Here is a 22,599-nt window from a genome sequence, read left to right on the forward strand (position 1 = left end):
TGTTATATAAACACTTGATTGAAAGTTTTTATTTTCTTATATTTATGCCCTGATTTGACCACGTGCATCACAAAATACTATGGGTAACTATTTACCAGTATCAGAGAATATTCTGTTCTTATTTCTTAACATTCATGTATCCAGAAATACTGTATTTCTGCTTAATCCTTCTGAAACCTCCTAGGAAGTGCCGTGTTTGAATGTGAAGAGACACCTCAGATGAAAACGGAGAGACCACAGTGAAGGCTGGATCCTGAATCTGAAATGTTGTTTGGAGCCTAACTAGCAAGGATCTGCCAGGACACAGGATCTGGTTCTTTCTATAGGCTGATCAGTAGTCTCTGTTAAATTTCTCTGCCCACATCCCTGTCTCTAAAGAAGCCCCAAAGTTCTGCCGCTGCTGAGGAATCAGAGAGCCACTGTCAGGGAAAGCACAGGTGTGACAGGAGGTCACCTGTGCACAACCCTGGGGAAGGTACTTCATGCTCAAGCTTCAGTTTCTCTCCAGTTAAATGGGAAAATCAGATCCAACCCTAAGGGTTGTTGGGACCATGAGAAATCTCACACTGACACACATGTACACACCCCCATTATATGATAGTGGCTACTATTATCCCAGTGCTATCCTCTCCATGTAGGGAAGCACATAGTCAAATGCATCAATATCTAAGCAGTTGGGTCTTTTTTATGAGTTTACTTCCAATTTACCGTATATTTGCCGATATATGATGCATTAGAAATTCTTTTATTATGAAAACATGAACGTTTTCTTTTGCTATTTTAATGGCATGATAAAATCAGGGACCAATGCAGTTTTTTCCTCTATTTTAAAATAGAGTTGAGTTTTCCAAGGAGAACGTACAAACAATCTAATCCCAAAAAGCCTTTAGTACCAACCTATATCTACAATTGATCTTCTGGACTTTGGGATGGCATGGTTAGGATGTCACCAGCCTGACCAAACAAGCCAGAGTGAATCTAAACTGGCAACAGGGATGATCATCAGCCTTTGCTGCAGACAGGAGGGTCCCCTTTACATTCATGTTCCGTAATGTGTAATACTTGGCATTGATTTATTAGTTTGTTTAGTTATTGATTCAATAATCCATTAACTGAACATCTGCTATAAATCTAGTGAAGATGTATACTAATAAATACAATTTATAATAAGACCAAAAAAGGTACCTCTGATGAGTGTGTACTATAGGTCCATTAAAATTCAAGTTTTTTACATAGATTATTTCTAATATTTATTACTAAATACCCAAAGATGGTATTGACATATTTATTTTACAGGTAAGAAAACAGTCGCACACAAGATAAGCAACTTTCCCTAAGTTGACTGGCACTTTCTTAAAAAGCCTCAAAATTGTTCACTTATTAGCACCAATAAGATGGGCAGAAGGGGGACAAGGTTCTTAACATCATCAAAAGAAGAAACATGAGGGGCACCTGGGTGGCTCAGTCCGACTTCAGCTCAGGTCATGATCCCACATTTCAAGAGTTCGAGCCCTGCATCCTGCACAGGGCTTGCTGCTGTCAGCACAGAGCCCATAGCCCACTTCAGATCCTCTGCCGGCCTCCCTCTATGCCCCTCCCCTGCTTGCACTCTCTCTCAAAAATGAAAATAAAACATTAAAAAAAAAGGAAGAAACTTGAGAGAACTGTGGTGTAATTCTTGTGCAGAGAGAAACCAAGGCAGGTATTTACAGGGTAGAGCAGTATTGTTTGCTGCGTCTCATGTCTGGGGGAAATATGTCAGCGTGTGCCAGAGTCCCACGTGAGGACCGAAGATGTGAGTAAGTACTGTTTCTAATAACAACGCAGTAGGAGTTAATTTGTTTAAGCTACAGCATATGAGATCTAATGGGGAGTTTTGAAAGAACTTCCTGCAGAAAAAAGTTGAGGCTAGCCTAAGGGAAACTGGGAAGTGTTTATTTCAAGTACAACTGAGTTTTCATTAAGATACTATTACTCTGAAGTTTTGCTATCCATCTAACCCATACACAATTTAAGACTTTTTTTCTTTTTAGAGAGAGAGAGAGACAGAGAGCACAAGTGGGGAAAAGGGACAGAGGGAGGAAGAGAGAGAGAATCTTAAGCAGGCTCCATGCTAAGTGCAGAGCCCAACGCAGGGTTCAAACCCACAACCCTGGGATCATGACCTGAGCCCAAATCAAGAGTCAGACGCTCAACCGACTGAGCCATCAAGGTGCCCTTCAATTTGAGACTTTTAAATGATTCGTTACAGTCATGAGTTTTCCTAATTCCACATCCTCACCTCAACATGTGCTGCGTGGCACTAACACTCTCTTCCTAAGGCTTATTTGTCCAGTTTGTCCAGCACTGTAGACGGCAGCCACAGACCTTCTTGCTCAGCACTTGCTTCAGTTTAGAGAAATTTTGTTTCCCTCAACCTTCACTCAGAAATCAGTCCCTCTAGTCATCTAATCACCTGCTTATTACTTCCCAATTCCATCCTAGCTCCTCTCTGTCTCTGCAGTAATGAGGGATGCAAAACGGAATGGAACACACCGAGCGTCACAAGAATGGAGCGCCTCCCGATTCCACGAGGCAAGCCCTGTGAGAACACGTCTCCAGAGCACACAGATCAGAATGAAGTGTGAAGTGCAAAAGAATATATCAAATGACAGGAACATATGTTGCATATTTTGGTGAAGAACTTGAAGGAAGATAACGATGGGAGACGAAAGCACGAAAGAAGCAAGGGATGAGGGACTCTCAGATACAGTTGTCTGCACCCTTTTTGACCTGTGTTGTGCTGGGAACAAGTTTCTGGATTGCAACGCTGTGCTTACTTGTTTTTTTTTAAATTATTTTTAATGTTTTTATTTATCTTTGAGACAGAGAGAGACAGAGCATGAGCAGGGGAGGGGCAGAGGGAGAGGGAGACACGGAATCCGAAGCAGGCTCCAGGCTCTGAGCTGGCAGCACAGAGCCCGACGCAGGCCTCGAACTCACGGACTGTGAGATCATGACCTGAGCTGAAGTCGGATGATTAACTGACTGAGCCACCCAGGCGCCCCTGTGCTTACTTGTGTTCTCTGCAGAGAAATACTTACGTTAAAGAGAGGGCATCCCAAACTTTGGCCTGCCTTTCTGAAAATGCAGAACCTTACTGAAGTGCATGTGCATGTGTGTGTATGTGTGTGTAACAGCATGCATGATTCCACATAAATCTATACCCATAGGAGAAAAACCCACCGAATTGGTTGTTCTAGGTGTGATAAAACTATTTAAAACTTACCTTTTTAAATGTTTATTTATTTTTGTGAGAGAGAGACAGAGTACAAGCTGGGGAGGGGCAGAGAGAAAGGGGGACACAGAATCTGAAGCAGGCTCCAGGCTCTGAGCTGTCAGCACAGAGCCCGATGCGGGGCTCGAACTCATAAGCTGTGAGATCGTGACCGGAGCCAAAGTCGGGCGCTTAACCAACTAAGCCACCAGGTGCCCCTAAAACTTACTTATGAGCTAGGTAAATATTGGGGAAAGGAGGTTCTGAGGACACAGTCTCTTTAGAAAATTGTTGACCTCAGCTGAAATTTTTATGGCTTAAAGTTCTGTTGGTCCAGGTAAGATGTCAGCTTCTGACTGACAGGAAAGCAGTGCATTCAAATTTCAGCTCATTCTGGCCAAGATAGGAAGTGTAAAAACTGCAGGCTGAGGGCAAGCACTGAGCAGCAGCATTGTGTGGAAGACGCGGTTCCTCTGACTGAGCAGCCTGGTTCTGGGTCCCTCCTTAATTAAGGGCATGTTTGCTGTTTGCAGGAAAAGAAGCAAGAGACAGCAGGTACTACCACATTGGCTCATAGGAAAGTGCAGTTTCTAAAACACAAAGACAGTCAAATATCCAAATTTCAAATGGTTCGACCGCATAACTGATTAAAAAACATGTCAGTCCCAAGCTCACCGACAGCAAGGCATATGAACGGAGGGTAAACGCTAAATAAGGAGGAAGGTGCCAGCCAGCTGCAGACAAGTTTTAAAAGAGATTTTCTAACAGATCAAAAATGGAGATCCTAGTAGTCCTCTTCATAAACAGCAAGAAACATAAAAACGATGGCAATTAGAAATATTACTTTTGCTTTTCCGAATCTTTTAGTATAACGTTAACATCGGAGGATGAACGAGAAAGTAAAAGTAAATTTTACTGGTATATATATTTTTTTTCTTTAGAAAATTGGCCTGTACTCCTTTGAGGAGCACTCCCGACTGTTGCTCTGTCTTCGACTCACAACGGGGCAAGGCCGGACGCAGCAGCGCCTGGCAGCTGAGGCTGAATCGGTGCCTTTTGTGTCGGGCCCAGGAGGACCCTCAGCCTTTGGATTGTCCTCCTTTTTGCTCATAGGTTGGTGCAGTTTCCCCATATTCCCAGGACCAGTCCTGATCCGAGGCCGAAGGTAATTTGCGAAACGCAGTCGTCCATTCTAGGATTCAAAGGTCCAAACCTGAACGGTGCCCGCGGCTGATACCAGTGCTCATGCCGTCGTTCAGGACTCTGGGCAGCCTCGTGGGCTCCGAGTCTACCAATGAGGCACATGCCTTGGTCCTTGTTCCTAAATGCCTGGTCTGCTGCTACAGCTGGAATTCGGAGGCCCTACTGGGACAGAAGCTCTATGTTCCTACTTTCTTCTTGGCCCCTTCGCAGGATAGGATTTCTGCCTCCCAGTCCCAACCCCAGAGCGAGGATCCACTTCCCAGATACTACCTGGCTGGTCTTCTGTGTGCTTGTCACCCTCAATTATTCTCTATTACCGTGCTTTGCCCTCTAATTGGATCCCTACGTTCATCATGGATTCCCCATCTGGTCCCAATTCTGAGTCTAGAGGGTGACTCCTGATTGCCCAACCTCTCGGACTCCAGTTTTGCTCATTCTACTACGTTATCATCTTGTATCAACACTCTGTTCATTTTCTCATACCTAAGCTGCAAATTTGGTTTCTGCTTCTCTTTGACTACCCTGGTCTGCTGAAAACAATGGGACATGTTCTGTCACATCCCAGGTAGTGGGCAGTTTTGGCCAGAAGGTTATAACTGAGTTGTCACAACTTTTCTAATGGTAGCTTCCCAACCAATGCACAGCTGCACTGGCCAGAGTCCCAGGCCAGTCCTCCCAGCCTGGAGCAGTCTCCTCCAGGCTCGAAATCCCCTCTTGTTCCCAAGTACTGGCGACCATTTTCTCTCTGTGACATGACATTAAAATGTTGGGAAGCATTACAAATTTCAGCAAGACAGCAAAGATGAAATAGCCCCTTCAGTGCTGTACTTCCAAAAATAAATAAACAACAACAACACAGAGGTCAGCAGTATTTCAGGAAGAATGTCAAGTCGTTGACAACCTTTCTCCTGATCTTGAAAAGTGAAGTTGCCAGAAATAGACAGTAGCTCCCAGGAGGAGTCCTGCACTAGCACTACGCCCTCATCTAGCCCACGAATTAGAAACAGAGTGAGACTTTAAAGAGTTCTTTTCTAATGTAACTAACCTACCCCCTCGATGAGGCTTACTGCGTTCTATATTTTAGCCTCGATTTTTTTTACAAGCCAACTATATGCTTTTCCTCCTATGACCCAGATAAGCAACCCAGAAGAATTATATCTCACCTGGGATATTAGACTCGAAGTCTTTTCATCTATCTTTGAAAGACAAAGAATACTTGTTGGAGTGGGAGGAGGCATCCTATTTGGAAGCATTCATGGAAGAGGTGGTCTGAGAGGTCTGCCTCTCCGAAACAAAAGGCAGCAGGGAAGTACTGAATGGCTCCCTCTGCCAGATCATGAGAGAGGTCACGGAGACTTAGCAGAAAAAGGGGGTCAGCGAGGAAATGGGAAGGAACTAGATAAATAAATGCCGCCCGCCCTGTGATTTGGCCCTGGGCCCTGAGGCGACAAGACCCCATTTTCTGGCAGGTGACTGGCATCCTACCGGTCATGTAAGAAGACCAGCAGCCCGCCCACCATACTCCACCCCACACTCTTTCCCAGTAGACTGAATACTGCTTGTTCTGTCATTTAACTTTCTGAAAATAAGCCATTCCTTTTCAATCTTTAATACGTGGGTAGTCTAAACTTAACATAGTATAAGAATGTTAACTGAACATTTTTTATTCTTAAGAAAATGCTGATTTTTTGGCCAAATGGCACTAAAAAACATGATACATACTCCAGTTCAGATTGCTGAAATTATGGAATACCTATATAGTTTCTACAGAAACTTTTTTTTTTTTTTTAATTTTTTTTTCAACGTTTTTTATTTTTGGGACAGAGAGAGACAGAGCATGAACGGGGGAGGGGCAGAGAGAGAGGGAGACACAGAATCGGAAACAGGCTCCAGGCTCCGAGCTGTCAGCACAGAGCCCGACGCGGGGCTCAAACTCACGGACCGCGAGATCGTGACCTGGCTGAAGTCGGCTGCCTAACCAACTGCGCCACCCAGGCGCCCCTCTACAGAAACTTTTAAGAGCTAACATGACTTAAATTATTGATGATTTTGCTTCTATGAGGATTAAGAGCACGTACAAATAATATGTTGGAAATATAGACCCAGGAAGAAAGAAACATCATAATTTTTAAAATATGTACTGAGGATGTAACACAATTTCTATTATGTTGTTCTCAAACACAGAGATGGGCGAAAGTCAACTGGCATAGATGTCAGATTCTAAGGTCTCAGGGCCAATTTTCCTCAAATTCAGGCGGCTTTAAAATAGTTGCTCAAGACAAGTTACAGGCAAATTTTCTCTGATTCTGACTAGCCTTGCCCATAACACAGCTGATACCTCACTTAATTGTCATTAAAAGCATTAGAAAATTGAATGCACACAGTAAAAAAAAAGTATGAATATTAAAAACAAAAGTTTCCTAAGTAGAGTTAAAATAAGTCGATAGCTATAGAACTCACAGTTCAAAGAGTTGGGTAAAATAAATTTCGTTCTAGAAACAATTTTTTGTGGGGGTAATGCAGCCCATGAAGTCACGCTAGATATTATGAACTTGCTGCAATGGTCAGGTAGGAAGTTAGAAGAGAATCACCGTGCAAATGGAGGCTATAATCAGGATAGTGCCAAAAAGCACAGGTTTAAGAATCAGAGGAAACTGGATTAAAGCTGTTAGCACCAGAACCTTGGGCAAGCTATTCCACTGTCTCCTACTCCCTCATCTATAAAATGGTGATGAACAGCTTTCTCATATGGACTTTTGTGAAAACCAAATGAGACAAATCAAGCAAGGTCCTGGTATTGTGATTACCATGAATCTTTAATTCGAAAAAGGCCTTCTATGGTACAAAATACAATACTAATGTTCCTATTTATTGTGGTTATTATTTTCCATTCTATAATGTTTATTTGGTTCTTTATTGCTTAAAGCAACTTTATTGAGGTATGACTGACATATTAAAAAGCTGTATATACTTAACGTATACAACACGATGAGTTTGAGATAAATATACACCTGTGAAACTATCATCACCATCAAGACCATAAATATACACATCACCTCCAAAGCTCTCCTCCTGCCACCTTAATTTTATTTTAGTTTTTTAGTGGTAGCACCTTATGGAGCATGTAAGTGGCTCAGTTGGTTGAGTATCCTAATTCTTTTTTTTTTTTTTAATTTTTTTTTCAACGTTTTTAATTTTATTTTTGGGACAGAGAGAGACAGAGCATGAACGGGGGAGGGCCAGAGAGAGAGGGAGACACAGAATCGGAAACAGGCTCCAGGCTCCGAGCCATCAGCCCAGAGCCTGACGCGGGGCTCGAACTCACGGACCTTGAGATCGCGACCTGGCTGAAGTCGGACGCTTAACCGACTGCGCCACCCAGGCGCCCCAAGTATCCTAATTCTTGATTAGGGCGCAGGCCATGATCTCATGGTTCCTGGGGTTGAGCCCTGAGTCATGGCGGAGACTGCCTGGGATTCTCTCTCACTCTGCCACCACTCCCCCATCCCCACTGGAGCACACACACCGGCACATGCATGCTTGCTCTCTCTCTCTCTCTCTCTCCCTCTCAAAGTAAATAAACATGCAAAAAAGAGAACATTTAATTTAAGATCTACTTTCTTAGCAAATTTTAAGTATACACTATTAGCTATACGCACTGTGCTTTATAATAGATCTGCAGAATTTATTGACCTTGCATAACTGAAACCTTGTACCTTTTAACCTGTCACCTCTCCATTTCCTCCCCCCCAACCTCTAGTATCCACCATTCTACTCTGTACGAGTCTATTTTACATTCCACATAAAAGTGGTATCATACAGTATTTTTCTGGCTTATTTCACTGTTGTAAATGGCAGGATTTCCTTCTTATTGAACAGCATTGTCTGTTGTATGTGGATGTCACATTTTTTCAATCTGTTCATCCACCAATGGGTATTTAGGTTGTTTCCATATCCTGGCTATTGCAAACAATGCTATAATAAACATAAGAGTGCAGGTATCTCTTCAAGAATCTTATTTCAGTTCCTTTGGATATACACCTGAAGCGGGGTTGTTGGGTGATATGGTAGTTCTATTCTTAATTTTTTGAGGAAACCCCATACCGTTTTCCACAGTGGCTGCACCATTTTGTATTTCCACAACAATGCACAAGGACTCCCATGTCTCATGCTCACCAACACTTGTTATCTTTTTATTTTTATTATAGTCATCCTTACAGGTGTGAAGTGATATCTCATTGTGGTTTTAATTTGCATTTCTCTGATGATTAGTGATGTTGAGCATGTTTTCATGTGCCTGTTGACCTTCTGTATGTCTTCTTTGGAGAAAGGTCTAGTTAGGTCCTTTGCCCATTTTTAAATCAGATTATTTGTAGGTTTTTTGTGATTAAGTTGTAGGAGTTCCTTACATATTTTGGGTATTAAACCCTTATCAAATATGTATGGTTTGCAAATATTTACTCCCATTCCGTAGGTTGTCTTTTCATTTGTTTGTGGTTTCCTTTGCTGTGTGGAAGCTTTTTATTTCAATGTAATCCCACTTGCTTATTTTTGCTTTTGTTGCTTGTGCTTGTGTTCTTAGTATCACATTCAAAAAGTCATTGCCAAGACAAATGTCAAGGAATTTTTTTACAAAGTAGGCTGCATGCCCAGCATGGAGTCCAATGTGGGGCTTGAAGTAATGACCCTGAGATCAAGACCTGAGCTGACGTCAGGATTTAGTTGCCTAACTGACTGAGTCACCCAGGTTCCCCAAGGAACTTTTTACCTATGCTTTAGGACTTTTAAAGTTTCAAGCCTGACGTTTCAGTTTTTAATTCATTTTGAATTGATTTAAAAAAAATTTAATGTTTTTATTTATTTTTGAGACAGAGAGAGACAGAGCATGAGCAGGGGAGGGGCAGAGAGGGAGGGAGACATAGAATCCAAAGCAGCTCCAGGCTCTGAGCTGTCAGCACAGAGCCTGATGCGGGGCTCGAACTCACGGACTGTGAGATCATGACCTGAGCTGAAGTCGGACACTTAACTGACTGAGCCACCCAGGCACCCCATTTTTTTGAATTGATTTTTATGTATGGAATAAGAGTCTAGTTTCATTCTGCATATGGATATCCAATTTTCCCTATGTCATTTATTGAAGACACTATCCTTTCTCCATTGTACATTCTTGGCACTCTTTCAAAGATCAGTTGACTATATATATGTGGGTTTATTTCTGTGCTCTATTTTGTTCCTTTATGTGACTACTTTTATGCTAGTGGCATCCTTTTTTGATTATTATGCTTTGACTGTATGATAGTATAATTTGAAGTCAGGGAAGAGTGTGATGCCTACAGCTTTGATATTTTTGCTTAAGACTGCTTTGGCAATTCAGGGTCTTTCTTGGTTCTGTATCAATTTAAGATTGTTTTTTCTCTTTCTTTGAAAAATCATGGAATTTTGATAGAGATTGCATTGAAGTTTTAGATAGCTTTGGGAAGTATGAATATTTTAACAATTTTAATTCTTTCAATCCATGAACATGGGATAACTTCCCATTTATTTGTGTCTTCTTTAATTTCTTAATCAGTGTTTTATCATTTTCATTGTATGTATCTTTCACCTCTGTGGTTAAATTTATCCCTAAGTATCTTATTCTTTTTGATGCTGTTATAAATTTTTTTCATGTTTATTTATTTTTGAGAGAGAGAGAGAGAGGGAGAGAGAGAGAGACAGAGCATGAGTTCAGGAGCGGCAGAGAGGGGTTGAGCTGTCAGCATAGTCTGACATGGTGCTCCAACTCATGAACTGCGAGATCATGACCTGAGCTGAAGTTGGACGCTTAACTGACTGAGTCACCCATGTGCCCCTTTTTTTGATGCTATTATAAATGAAATTTTCTTAATTTCTTTTCAGAAAGTTCATTGTTAGTATACAGAAACATAACTGACTTTAGTATATTGGTATTCTTTCTTGCAAATTTACTGAATTCATTCATTAGTTCTGATAGTTTTCCAGTGTAGTTTTTAGAGTTTTCCATATATAAGATCATGTCTTATTCATTTTACTTCTTCATTTCTGATCTAGAGTCCTTTTAATTTTTTTCTTGCCTTATTATCTGGGCAGCCCTTACAGAAATATGTTGAACAAAAGTGGCAAGAGTGGGCTTCCTTGTCTTTGTCTCTTCTTAGAGGAAAAGCTGTCAGCTTTTCGCCGCTGAGTATAATAGTTGTAGACTTGTCACGTATCACCTTTTATCATGTTGAGCTACATTCTTTCTATACCTAATTTGTTGACAGTTTTTATCATAAAAATGCCGCATTGTGTCAAATTTTTTTTGGCATATGTTATGATTATATGATTTTTATCCTTCAGTCTATTAATATGGTGTATCATGTTTATTGATTTGCATTTGTTGAACCATCCTTGCATTCCTGGGATAGATCCCCCTCAATCATGGTGTATGGTCATTTTGACGTGCTGTTAAATATGGTTTGCTAGTATTTTGTTGAGGGTTTCTGCATCTATGTTCATTAGGGATACTGGCATATAAATTTCTCTTTTTGTAGTGTCCTTGTCTGGTTTTGGTATTAGGGAATTGCTGACCTCATAAAATGAGTTTGGAAGTGCTCCCTCCTTTTTACTTTTTTGGAAGAGTTGAGGACTGGAATTAATTCTTTAAGTGTTTAGTATTATTCACCAGTAAAATCATCTGATCTAGGATTTCCCTTGGTTGTGAGGTTTTTGATGATTCATTCATTCTCCTTACTCATTACTGATCTGTTCAATTTTCTATTTCCTCATGATTCAATCTTGGAAGATTGTATGTTTCTAGGGATTTACTTTCTAGGTTCTACAATTTATTGGTATGTAATTGTTCATAGTAGTCTCTTGTGATCCTTTATATGGATTGCAGCTGTAATTTTTCCTCTAATTTTATTTATTTTAGTCTTTTCCCTCTTTTCTTAGACTAGCTAAAGGTGTTTTTAATCTTTTCAAAAAGATAACTTAGTTCCATTGATCTTTTTATTGTTTCTAATAACAATTTCATTTATCTCCACTCTAATCTTTATTAGATTACTGCCATGTGCTAATTTTGGTCTTATTTTATTCTTTTTCTCCTAGTTCCCTGAGTTATAATGTTAGGTTGTTTATTTGGCATTGTTCTTTTTTCTTTGTGTAGGCATTTATTGATACAGATTTTAATCTTAGACCTCCATTTGCTGCATCCCCTAATGTTGTGTCTCATTTTCCTTTGTTTCAAGGTTTTTTAAAAAGTTCCTTTTTGACTTCTTCTTTGAACTATTGGTTGTTTATGAGTGTGTTAACATTCATATATTTCTGAATTGTCTAATTTTCCTCATGTTACTGATTTCTAGTTTCATACCACCATGGTTGGAAAAGATACTTTATATGATTTCAATTTTCATAAATCTGTTAAGATTTATTTTGTTACCTAACATAGGATATATCCTGAACAATGTTCAAAGTGTGCTTGAGTGTGTATTTTGTTGTTTTTGGACAGAATGTTCTCTGTATGTCTATTATACACACATGTTCTGTCTGTACTGCTCAAATTCATTGTTTCCTATTGATTTTATGTCTGGATAATCTATCCATTGCTGAAAGTGAGGTGCTGAAGTCTTCTACTATTTTATTGCTACCTATTTGTCCCTTCACTTCTGTTAATTTTTGCTTTGTACATTTGCATTCTCCAATGCTGGCTACATATTTACAATTGTTATATCCTCTCGATAAATTGACTCCTTTCTCATTATATAATGACCTCCTTTATCTTATAAGATAATTTTTGACTTGAAGTATATTTTAATTTGACATAAATCTAGGCACCCCTGCTCTCTTTTGGTAACCATTTGCATGGATTATCTTTTTCCATTCCTTTATTTTAAGCCTATGTGAGTCCTTAAAGCTAAAGTGAGTCTCTCCAGGCAGCACATAGTTTGATCTTTTTAAAAATATGTTCAATCACTCTATGCTTTTTGATTGGAGAATTTAATCCATTTATATTTAAAGTGGTTATTTAAAGGCAAAGAATTACTAATGCCATCTTGTTAAGTGTTTTCTGAATGTTTTATAGTTTGTTCTCTTCTTCCTCTCTTGCTGTCTTCCTTTGTGATTTGATGGGTTTTTTTGTTACAATATACTTTGATTCCTATTTCTTTATAGTATGTGTATCTACTACAGGTTTGTTTTCTTTGTGATTACCATAAGGTTTATATAAAACATAGTTATAATAATCTATTTTAGGCAGCTAATAACTTAAATCCATTGTATTTAAACCACTATACTTCTCCCTCCCATTTTTTATGTTATTGATGTCACAATTTACATCTTTTTATATTGTTAATCTATAATGGATTACTATAGCTATAGCTATTTTTAAACTTTTTTCATTTACCTTTTTTTTTAGAGTTAAAGTGACTGATGTACCACCGTTACACTATTAAGACTATTCTGAATTTGAATGTATATTTACTTTTACTAGTGAGCTCTATAATTGTATTTGCATGCTGCTAATGCCAACATCAAGATGACACAAATGATAGAATTAGTTCACAAGAAAAGCAAAGCAGCCATAATAAAAACCATGCTTTAACAAGCAATTATCAATGCACTTAAAACAAGTGAATAAATGAAAACAATGAGTCTAGGATATGTGCGGAGAAAGAAAACACAGGGAATTTTGTCACTGTGCTATTACTCAGGTCTTAAGGTCTCTAACTGGTCTGCCTCCTCCTCTCCACTTTTCATAGCCTTCATGTTTCTTTTATATATAATGTCCACGTTTTAGTGGGAGTAATAGAGAAAAATATGTCTGCTCCATCTTTCTGGTTCCTAATGATGATTTTAATGTTAAGAAACTTTACTGAAGGCTCTTCCTTTCTTTACTTCTCTTTTTCAGGGTATAATTTATTCTACTCATCTAAAGCACCTGAGGGATCCTGCAGCAAAAGAGGCTTTAGCGACCAGGTTGAGTTTCAATCCTCCTTCTACCGCCAATCCTCATCCTCTACAGATCATGGTCTCCTCACATGTAACATGAAGAATCTCATTCTACTCACTGTGTCAATGTAAGGGTTATACTGGATGCAGAGTGCTTAATATAATAACTGGTGCACGTGCATTTGATGAAGGCTGTTCCAACCCTAGTTTATCCATCTATAATTCATAATGCTGTTAGTTATAAGGATTCAATTTTCATATTGTAGATGAAGTTCAGGAAAAGGGAGGCATTATTTCTTTCCTTCCTTCTACCTGTTATAAATGTGCACTCTTAGACTCAAATTGAAATTCTTTTGTGGGGCGCCTGAGTGGCTCAGTCAGTTGGGCATCTGACTTCGGCTCAGGTCAAGATCTTGCGCTCTGTGAGTTCAAGCCCTGCGTCAGGCTCTGTGCTGACAGCTCAGAGCCTGGAGCCTGCTTCAGATTTGTGTTTCCCTCTCTCTCTGATCCTCCCCCATTCATGCTCTGTCTGTCTCTCTCTGTCAAAAATAAACATTAAAAAAATTTTTTAAAAAAGAAAGAAATTATTTTGCATACATTCAAGGATCCCCTTGATCTGACTGCCTTGGAGAGCCCTCTACATTTTAACCATCCGTAAAACCTAAATTCTGGTCATATCAGAAAAATCAATGCTTCCTAGATTTAACACAAATTTCCAGTTTTTATGAATATTTATCTCATTATACTATTATTTGTATATATGCATCTTCTCTAAGTTCCTTAAAATAATATAAGAAAATAAATTATTCATATAAGTGTAAACTGAGTAAGATTGGGCTATTTTATGCCTTAGCATCTCAGGAGGATATCAGTTACTAAGGAAATAACAGATACATAGATATAAAATATACATACCTGTAATTTATCCATGTACGGATGTCACTCGAATTGATGCCATGCAGGATTTCAAACATAAAACCCAGAAAAAAAGACTTAACTATCTCAATCAGCACAGAACTTCACTCCTTTAATCAATATCCTCTAACTCAACCCATTTTGGCTCTTTTTCCAGTCCCCTTATTTAGCTAATTTAGGTTGAATCCTTCCTCCTAAAAGCTGCCTCTGTTCTTAGAGAAAAAATAATCTAAACTTTCTGGCATCTCTGCCCACTGCCCAGATGAAACAACAAAGGCCCAGCTGCAGAGGTGGAGAACCAGCCGCTTCCTGGAGAATATTTAGCCCTTATCACAACTTAGTCCCCTTGGCTCCTAATGTGGTTTTCAAAATACTCACAAATTTGAAACTGATAAGGCTAGACTCTATGCCAAGAATAGGAATTCCACTGGTGTACACAGAAATAGATAAAAATAAAATGCAATCTCCATTTATTTTTGTTTCATGTGAGATTTGAACTTGGTCGTTTCATTAATGTCTATTCTAATAGTAAAAAGTCAAATCTAACATATGACATTTACTTGATATTAATTAGGAGATACTCTTTAACTGAGTATACAAAAATGTTGTTTGAACTATTCTGTTGCAGGTAATGTTTTCACTAAACTAGACAGGGAAGGAAAGATGCATCAAGAATGAGAAGGGCGCCTCCTGGGTGGCTCAATCATTTAAGCGTCCAACTTCGGCTTAGATCATGATCTCACACGGTTCATGAGTTGGAGCCCCACGTCAGGCTCTGAGCTGGAGCCTGCTTCAGATTCTGTGTATAACTCTTTCTCTGTCCCTCCACCATTCACACTCTGTCTCTCTCTCTCTCTCTCTCTCTCAAAAAATAAATGAAACACTTAAAACAAATTCTTTTAAAGAATGAGAGTTAAAGTGTGTGTGTGTGTGTGTGTGTGTGTGTGTGTATACTCTTTCCTCTAAAATATTTTAGTAGACGGTTACCAAATTTTCTAAATTTCAAAAAATTCTAAATTATTCTAAAGGAATGTGATGGTGTACTAAATGGCACAGTAATGACATTTAAAATTTTATGCTGAAACCAGCTTAATGTACTAAGTAAGTAATTTGTATAATCTATGCACGGAGAAAATCTGATGAATAGAATCTGCCGTTTAAAAATTTCGAACAGAATACTATTTATATGGCTAAATTAAGCAGTAAATTAAACAGTTATTAAGATGCTACATTATTAATTCAATCAAAACAATTACAGTAATTATTTTGTGTTTCTGTTATTACAAAGGACATTTTTATTAGTATATACCAGTTGTTTTCACTTTTTTAATTTCAATATTTTGGTTAAGTGGTTCGAACATCTCAAGGTTACTTTTTATGGCTTAAATTCTCAAGTGCATTTTCAGTTGAAGTATTCTAATTTGAAATACATTTAATTTCTGCAAAGGTCTTTAAAGTATAGTTTTCTTCTTTCTATAAATATGCATTGTCTTAAAACAAAATTTCACTCAGAAGGGAAAGCTTTTTTCAGGACAGCTGTCCAAAGGGCATCTGAAGAAGAATTCAACTTAAAAATGTTCCAAGGACAATTTTTAAAAATTATCCATAAACTAAAGGCATGTAATTTGGCTATGGATCATAATGAAAAAATTCCATCTTTTGGATGGTTTTAAATTTAATATATTTAATTTAAATAAAATTGTCAAAAACTATTTGGATATGCATGAACATATGTTTACCTATGCATATATTTAGACACACTCACAAGCATCTAACCCTTGTTTAAATGCTAATATTGACCCAACGTTGAACAGGTCATTCAAATGCTGTCTTGGGATGTTTGTTCTCAAAATGATAAATTCACCGTCAATTTGACAAACCCATAAGCTAAGACTAGGAGTGCAGTCTGTGTGATGGAAAAAGCAAAACCAAACCAGCCCATGTCAGAGAACCAGGCAGCCTTCAACTGCCTGAGCTAAGAAGTTCCAAACACTAACAGATAAAGGAAAATTAACAGAAGTCTTGCTGCCCCATCATTCTCTGTAAGCAGTGCAGTAAAGAGTCTTTTGGAGTTTAGATCTCAATTTAGGAAGTGACCTTTTATCATTCCACAGTCTGCAAATAAAAACTCATCTGTAGGTTCAAATATGCACAGGCAGCCTCCATATTAAAGAATTTGATTGCCAATTCTCTTTCCTCTAAATTAGTTAACACACCAAAGGCAAATGTGTACTGTAATTTAGTGTGTGTAAAGCAGTATCATCCTAATTAGAAATAAGAACCAACATTAGAATTAGAGATCTTTCATTAAATCTTGAAGGGAGCTGTTTAAAAACAGGGTTTGTTTTATTTTTAAATAAAACAATCTTGAGATATTAAAGATTGGGGGCATCAATGTAATCAAGGTTAAAAATGAATGTCTCCTTCTTTCAAGAAAAGATGATCAATACTACTTTTCCTACCATAAACTATTCTAAAATATTGTTCAAGTAATTTAGCTATTGGGTATTGAGAATCAACGTGCAAAATATTTTCTAAAAGATGACCAGGCTAATCCAAAATACATACACGGATGTTTTTGTTTCTACCAAATTTAGGGAGGAGGATTCTTTAAATATTTAAAGAAAGATACCACCAAAACAGCCTCATTAGTCTAGTCTCATATTCATAACAGGTTATACTTCTAAAGTTTTCACCCTACGCTACACCATATCTTGATTTAAGCTCTCTTTGTATGTTAATCCATTCAATTCTCACAGTATCCCTATTATTATCTTCATTTTAGAGATGAAGGAACTGAGGCACAGAGATTTTCAGTCAGTCGTTCAAGGCCACATTGCTAAGAAGTTGTAGAGACAGGATCGAAACCCAGGTAGGCTGATGCCAAGGTTTAGACTTTCAGCTACTGTGCCAACCTGCCTCTGGCATTCGAGCTTTCTCTGAATGTTTTGGAAAAAATAAAAATTTTGGAACATCTGGCAAAATGCCTTGCATATACTAGGTGCTCTGTCAAATGGATATTGATGATATTAATATATTTATATAACATTTTTGGCATGGTTGATGACGTAGAGAGAGCAAGTGGGGAAATTAGAATATTTTAAGAATTTAAGCTGTTTGGTGTTTTTTAAATTTCATTCTGAAATCTACTGAGTTGCCACAAGAATAGTACATGTACTAAAGACGGGATTCTTTAGAAACAAAGGCACATTCCTTGCATGGAACGAAATGTAATGTGAAGAACTGGCCATCTGGATAATTTTTTATTGGGACAAGCTGTAATTTATAAAACTGTGAGAAAGGAGAAGAAAATAGAGAAGAGATAGCCTTGATTTTCTGCCAGAAAAAGACTTTAAAGCACTGTCCCTAGCATGTTTTTAAATGAGAATTTAAATACTTCATTATCTACATACATCTTCACTAAGGTTGCATCCACATGGCCAAATACAACATTCTACCTAACAGAGCTACACGAGCATCCAAACAGTATCATGTTTTAGTGGAGGCCGGTACGAGGCAAAAGCAGCTGCCATTTCATTTCATCCACAAAGATTTTCAGAATGCCACTGTGCGCACAGCACTGTACTAGGCATTATGGTAACCCAAGTATGGCAAAGATCCTACCCCAAGGGTCAGAAACCAAACAAAGATCTAAAAGATAAAAGAAGCTGTTTGTTGTGGTTTATTGTATTATGGATAGTACATGTTTAATAATGCATGATATAATTTAACAATAGGAATATGTACTTAATATTTAATATACAACCAGGCATTATGATAAGCGCATGCCTCATTATACACAGTATTGCATTAAATAAATAAAACCTAGGAAGGGAATGTTTTCATAAAATCGTTTTTGCTACTGCTGCTGCTGTTTGTTAAGTGAGGACTGAGGAGGGCACAGGGGCAGGTTCTTGAAATAGGACTGGTTTAAGTCAGTCCCAAGGGTGGAGACAGAGATGGAGGACCGGGAGAAGAGTCCCAGTGGGCCAGGGAGCAGGACTGTGGATGACACCTGCTCACCATAGGAGGGCCCCGAATGCCTGTCTAAGAGTTTCCAGTGGTTAGAGATGCAGTAGGTTTCAAGTTGGGAAAGCTGGTGTGCCAAGATCAGGAAGGTCATTCTAGTGGCTCTGGCCCACAGGACCAGCCTGAGGTGTGGCGGGGACAGGATCTGGACAATGGGCATGAGGGTCTTCATAAGAGCTACAGGAACAGAAGAAAAATTCTGATACATCTTGCAGAAAAATAATCAGTGGGGCTGGGAGACTTAGTAAATCTGGGAGTTGCTAAAGAGAACACTGAGATGTAATTTTGTGAGTGTGATGATCAAGGTGGGTGAGGCAACATCGCTGATTAAGGGGGTGAGATAGTGTCCTTTGTTTCTAACATTTTAAACCGCAGGACGGACAGGATAATTCTGGACTCCTGCAGGTGATCCCAGCAGACAACCACACAGAATGAGAAGTCGGACAGGGAGATGACACTTGGGGTGTGCCCCCCAAGTTCTAGCCTGAACACAGGCCGGCTGCTGCTCTCATGTGTTAGTGGACTCCTCGGTGCTTCCCCGAAAGCTCCAAAGGTTTTGCTTATTCTGCACACTTTACCTTATATACCTGGCTGGAGGTCAAATTCTTTTGCATCACTGGTTAACTACTGAGTCTCCCACATTATCTCATGACATGACAATGGGTGCGGCATGGTGTGACTAGGCTTCTGTCCCCTGCTTCAGTCCCCACACACAGGCTGACTCTCAGCCCTCTCGCATTGTCACTTTCCATGCTAGACACAACTGGGGCATCATGGGTGGCCTCTGGCATTCCAGCTATCACAGGTTGGGACCATAATTCATCACTGGTTAAAACGGAGCAAGGATGTGTGCTTTAGTGCTAAAGAGTCATCACTGCTGTGGCTGGTGCAGGTCCCCAGGGAGGAGGGTGACTTGGGTGTAGCACAGAGGGTAAGTGATATTTGAAAAGAAAGACAAAGTTTTCTTTTGTTTTTAATTTTGTCAATTACCATCTTTTAAAAACTCGCTTGCACAAATTAGTTTTAATAGAAGTGTTGCAGTTGCATGTTTTTGTTAGCATATCTGTCTAGATAAACTGGCATTTGAAGCTCTCTAAATATGTTAGTTTTGCAATCTGAGAAAGCTGAAATGAGCTCCAACTTGCAAGAGCATAGATGATTCAGGTCCATAAATTGCTCTCAGGGTGATTTCACAGAACTGGATTTCACAGCCAGTCACTGATTGGGAATCCATCCTTGAGGATTAATGGAAGCAGAGTCCGTCTCCCAGCAGACAGGCTTGTCAAGATCATGGGAGCACAGCACTGACTGTCTCACCTCCCTTCCTCCCAGCCTTCTGAGCACTGGCCCCTGCCCGTTTTGGTACATGGAAGCTGTGAGTCTGTGCAGATGGGTATGTTTGCAGAGACCTGAATGCAGGGATTTTCTGGAGGAGGGAACGGAGTGGAGGTAAAACAGCATTTCTTTTCATTGGAAACATGAAATCTTCTCAATAGTATTTATTATACGTTGACTTCTCTCTGATAAATGGTCAATTTCTTTTTAGAGCAGCAGTGGCGACTTTTTAAAACAATGCTTGATACAAACATGAAATTAACCTGTGACTCCATCCTGGAAGTCAGTGGTCCTTCCTTGTTTGTAAGTTTCTGTGGGGCTTCAAGTACTCTATGCTTGCTCACTTTGTTGGATTTACAAAATTGTTTAAATCTCAATTGACGCATTAAATTTCATCAGTGTGACAGAGAAATCCTTGTAAGTGTTCTGATTCCTTATAGACTTCAATTTTAGCTCCATGCTTTCTACCTACGCTTCTGCAAGGTTTCCATATCTGTTTAAGACCATGAAAATTACTGAGGAATTTTACTACTTTAGGACCTGAGCAGAGTTTTATTTGGTCTCATTTTTAGCTTTTAAACTCCATACTGAAGTTTACAATTTTTTAAAATTGTAAAAATTAGAATATATAATTTATAAATCATAAAATTTCTAATGTAGAACGTTAGTGGCAGAAAAAGTGCTCCTCTACGCCCACTGCAAACCATCAACATTTTTCTCTATTTCCTTCTGGTTTTACTTTTTATGCCATGCGTGCAGGCATCAGGCGTGTCCCCATATGCAGATGGGTTCACTCACTGTCATAATCACGGTCACGAGGTTGCATGTCCTGCTTCTACGATACTCAACTCCAAATTCTCTAGCAACAACCCCGTGGGTGACAGTCCCTACCTGTGGATGACCCTGCCTTCTGTTGTCTTGAGCACCCCTCTGCCAGGCCTCACTCCCTCAGGTGAGCTCTTCACTCTGTAGGACCTTTCTGAATGATTCATCAGTATTACTCTGGAGCATGTTTACGGTCAAAGTCCTTTTGAGATTCTGTTGAACATCATGGATTCCCTGGATGACAAGTGTGTGTGTGCAAATACACAGGGAATGTGGCACATACTCTCACTGACTTCACAGCCCTCCTGGAAGCCCCAGTGTACCACAGAAAATGCCTGGGCCCGCGAGGGTTTCAACACACAGAAGGTCTCCCGCAGTCTTTTTCTAATATTTTCTTTTTCTGCTAAAGAAAAGCAGAAGGCCGGTGTGCTTTCTGGCACTGAGTCTCCTGTCACCCCACAGGCACCACTGCTAACAGAATCTGTGTCCAGAATAAGGGCGGGCCTCGGGGGATGTGCACAGCGTGAAGGGAGGGGGTGCCCCTGTTGGGCAATGGAGCTGCAGAGCTAGGGGTGTGTCTTTTCATGAATATTTGCCACAAGTCAGAAGAGATTATTTGAAATTAATATGGTGAAGTGAAATTGCTCAATATTCACCAAGTGATTTGCAGGCCGGCATGTCTCTGTTTCCTCTGGGAAAACTCTCTCCTCCCATTTATGCCCAAGACCTCTGTCAAGTTTCAAAATTGAATCTTCTAGTAATAGAACAAATAAATGTTGCAGTTAAATGTTATTTCTGAAATGTCCCATCAACACATTTGTATGAGTCAGTTGTTGCACACACACTGTGGTCTGCTTTTGTGTCTCTTTCTCTCCCCTGTGTCTATGGAGTGTGTGTGAGAGAGAGAGAGAGAAAGGGGGAGAGCGAGCGAGTGAGCGAGCAAGCAGTCGGTGACAGCAGCCTGTCTGTATCAGCAGTCTGTCCAGGGTTACTATTCTGGAGAATAATGGAAGGACAGGACCAAGGTGAGTGCAGGGTTGTCACGGCAGGTGAGCTTGTAGGAAAGAACTTCGGAGGAATGGCGTGTCAGCAGGAGGAGAGGAGGAAAGCGCTGGAAGCTGAGTTCTTACTTTCTGTGTTTGCTCATGTTCACCTCCAGATGCTCTCAGACCTTCAGGCTAATGTCTCTCTCTTTCTTCTTTCTCTCCTGCCCTCTGCCCTTTGCCCTCATCACCTCTTCTCTCTCCCTCCATGGCAATGAACCATAGAGTAAGTGGTTGCCATCTGCGAGGAAAAGAAAGAGAACCGAAGCACAGAAGCACACAGGGAGAAGAGGACCAGGAGAGGAGCATGAGGAGGGGGAAGCACAAGAGAAGGAAGAGCTAAGAGCTAGGTAGCAGTGCACAGAGGAGTGAAAACAGGGCAGGGCAAAGTGGTAAAGGTCTCTTTCGGGGATCAGAAGTGTTCTAAGGTTGAGAGTGGAGATGTTGTACAACTCCGAATTCACCCACTGAACTGTACCCCTGAATGGGTGAATTACATGGCATGTGAATTGTGTCTTAATAAAGCCACTACAGTTACAAAAAGTGAGCTAGGATTTAAAAACTAAGGACACGTTAATGTTTCAAAGCACACTAGCCCCTGGCCAACTTCACGCAGAGCAAAGCTGCTCAGCCAAGGGCCCCACTTCAGGCCACAGGGTCACTTACACAACAAGGCTCCCCGGCAGGTGGCCTTTCCTTGTCCCTAGAAATCTGTAAGATGGAGCTGAAGTGCAGGAAAGATACAGAAGTCAAGAAGCAGCCTGCTGCCGGGTCGTGTGACTCTGTTTCTCTGGTGTTCAAAATAGCAAGGAGCATCAGTCCTTGTCCTTCCAGCACCCGAACACGTTTTTTTTTTTTTGTTTTTTGTTTTTTTTTTTTAATTTTTTTTAACCTTTATTTATTTTTGAGACAGAGAGAGACAGAGCATGAATGGGGGAGGGGCAGAGAGAGAGGGAGACACAGAATCGGAAGCAGGCTTCAGGCTCTGAGCCACCAGCCCAGAGCCCGACGCGAGGCTCGAGCTCACGGACCGAGAGATCCTGACCTGAG

The 22,599-nt window shown here is 39.9% G+C and overlaps 1 protein-coding gene across 3 annotated transcripts in view; it reads right to left on the bottom strand.

Annotated features, from left to right (window-relative positions):
- The window catches only part of L3MBTL4 (L3MBTL histone methyl-lysine binding protein 4), a 450,611-nt gene that overhangs the window by 120,190 nt on the left and 307,822 nt on the right, over nucleotides 1-22,599 (bottom strand). The window lies entirely within an intron of this gene.

The sequence above is a fragment of the Neofelis nebulosa genome, chromosome 11, assembly GCF_028018385.1.
Source record: "Neofelis nebulosa isolate mNeoNeb1 chromosome 11, mNeoNeb1.pri, whole genome shotgun sequence".
NCBI classification, from domain to species: domain Eukaryota; kingdom Metazoa; phylum Chordata; class Mammalia; order Carnivora; family Felidae; genus Neofelis; species Neofelis nebulosa.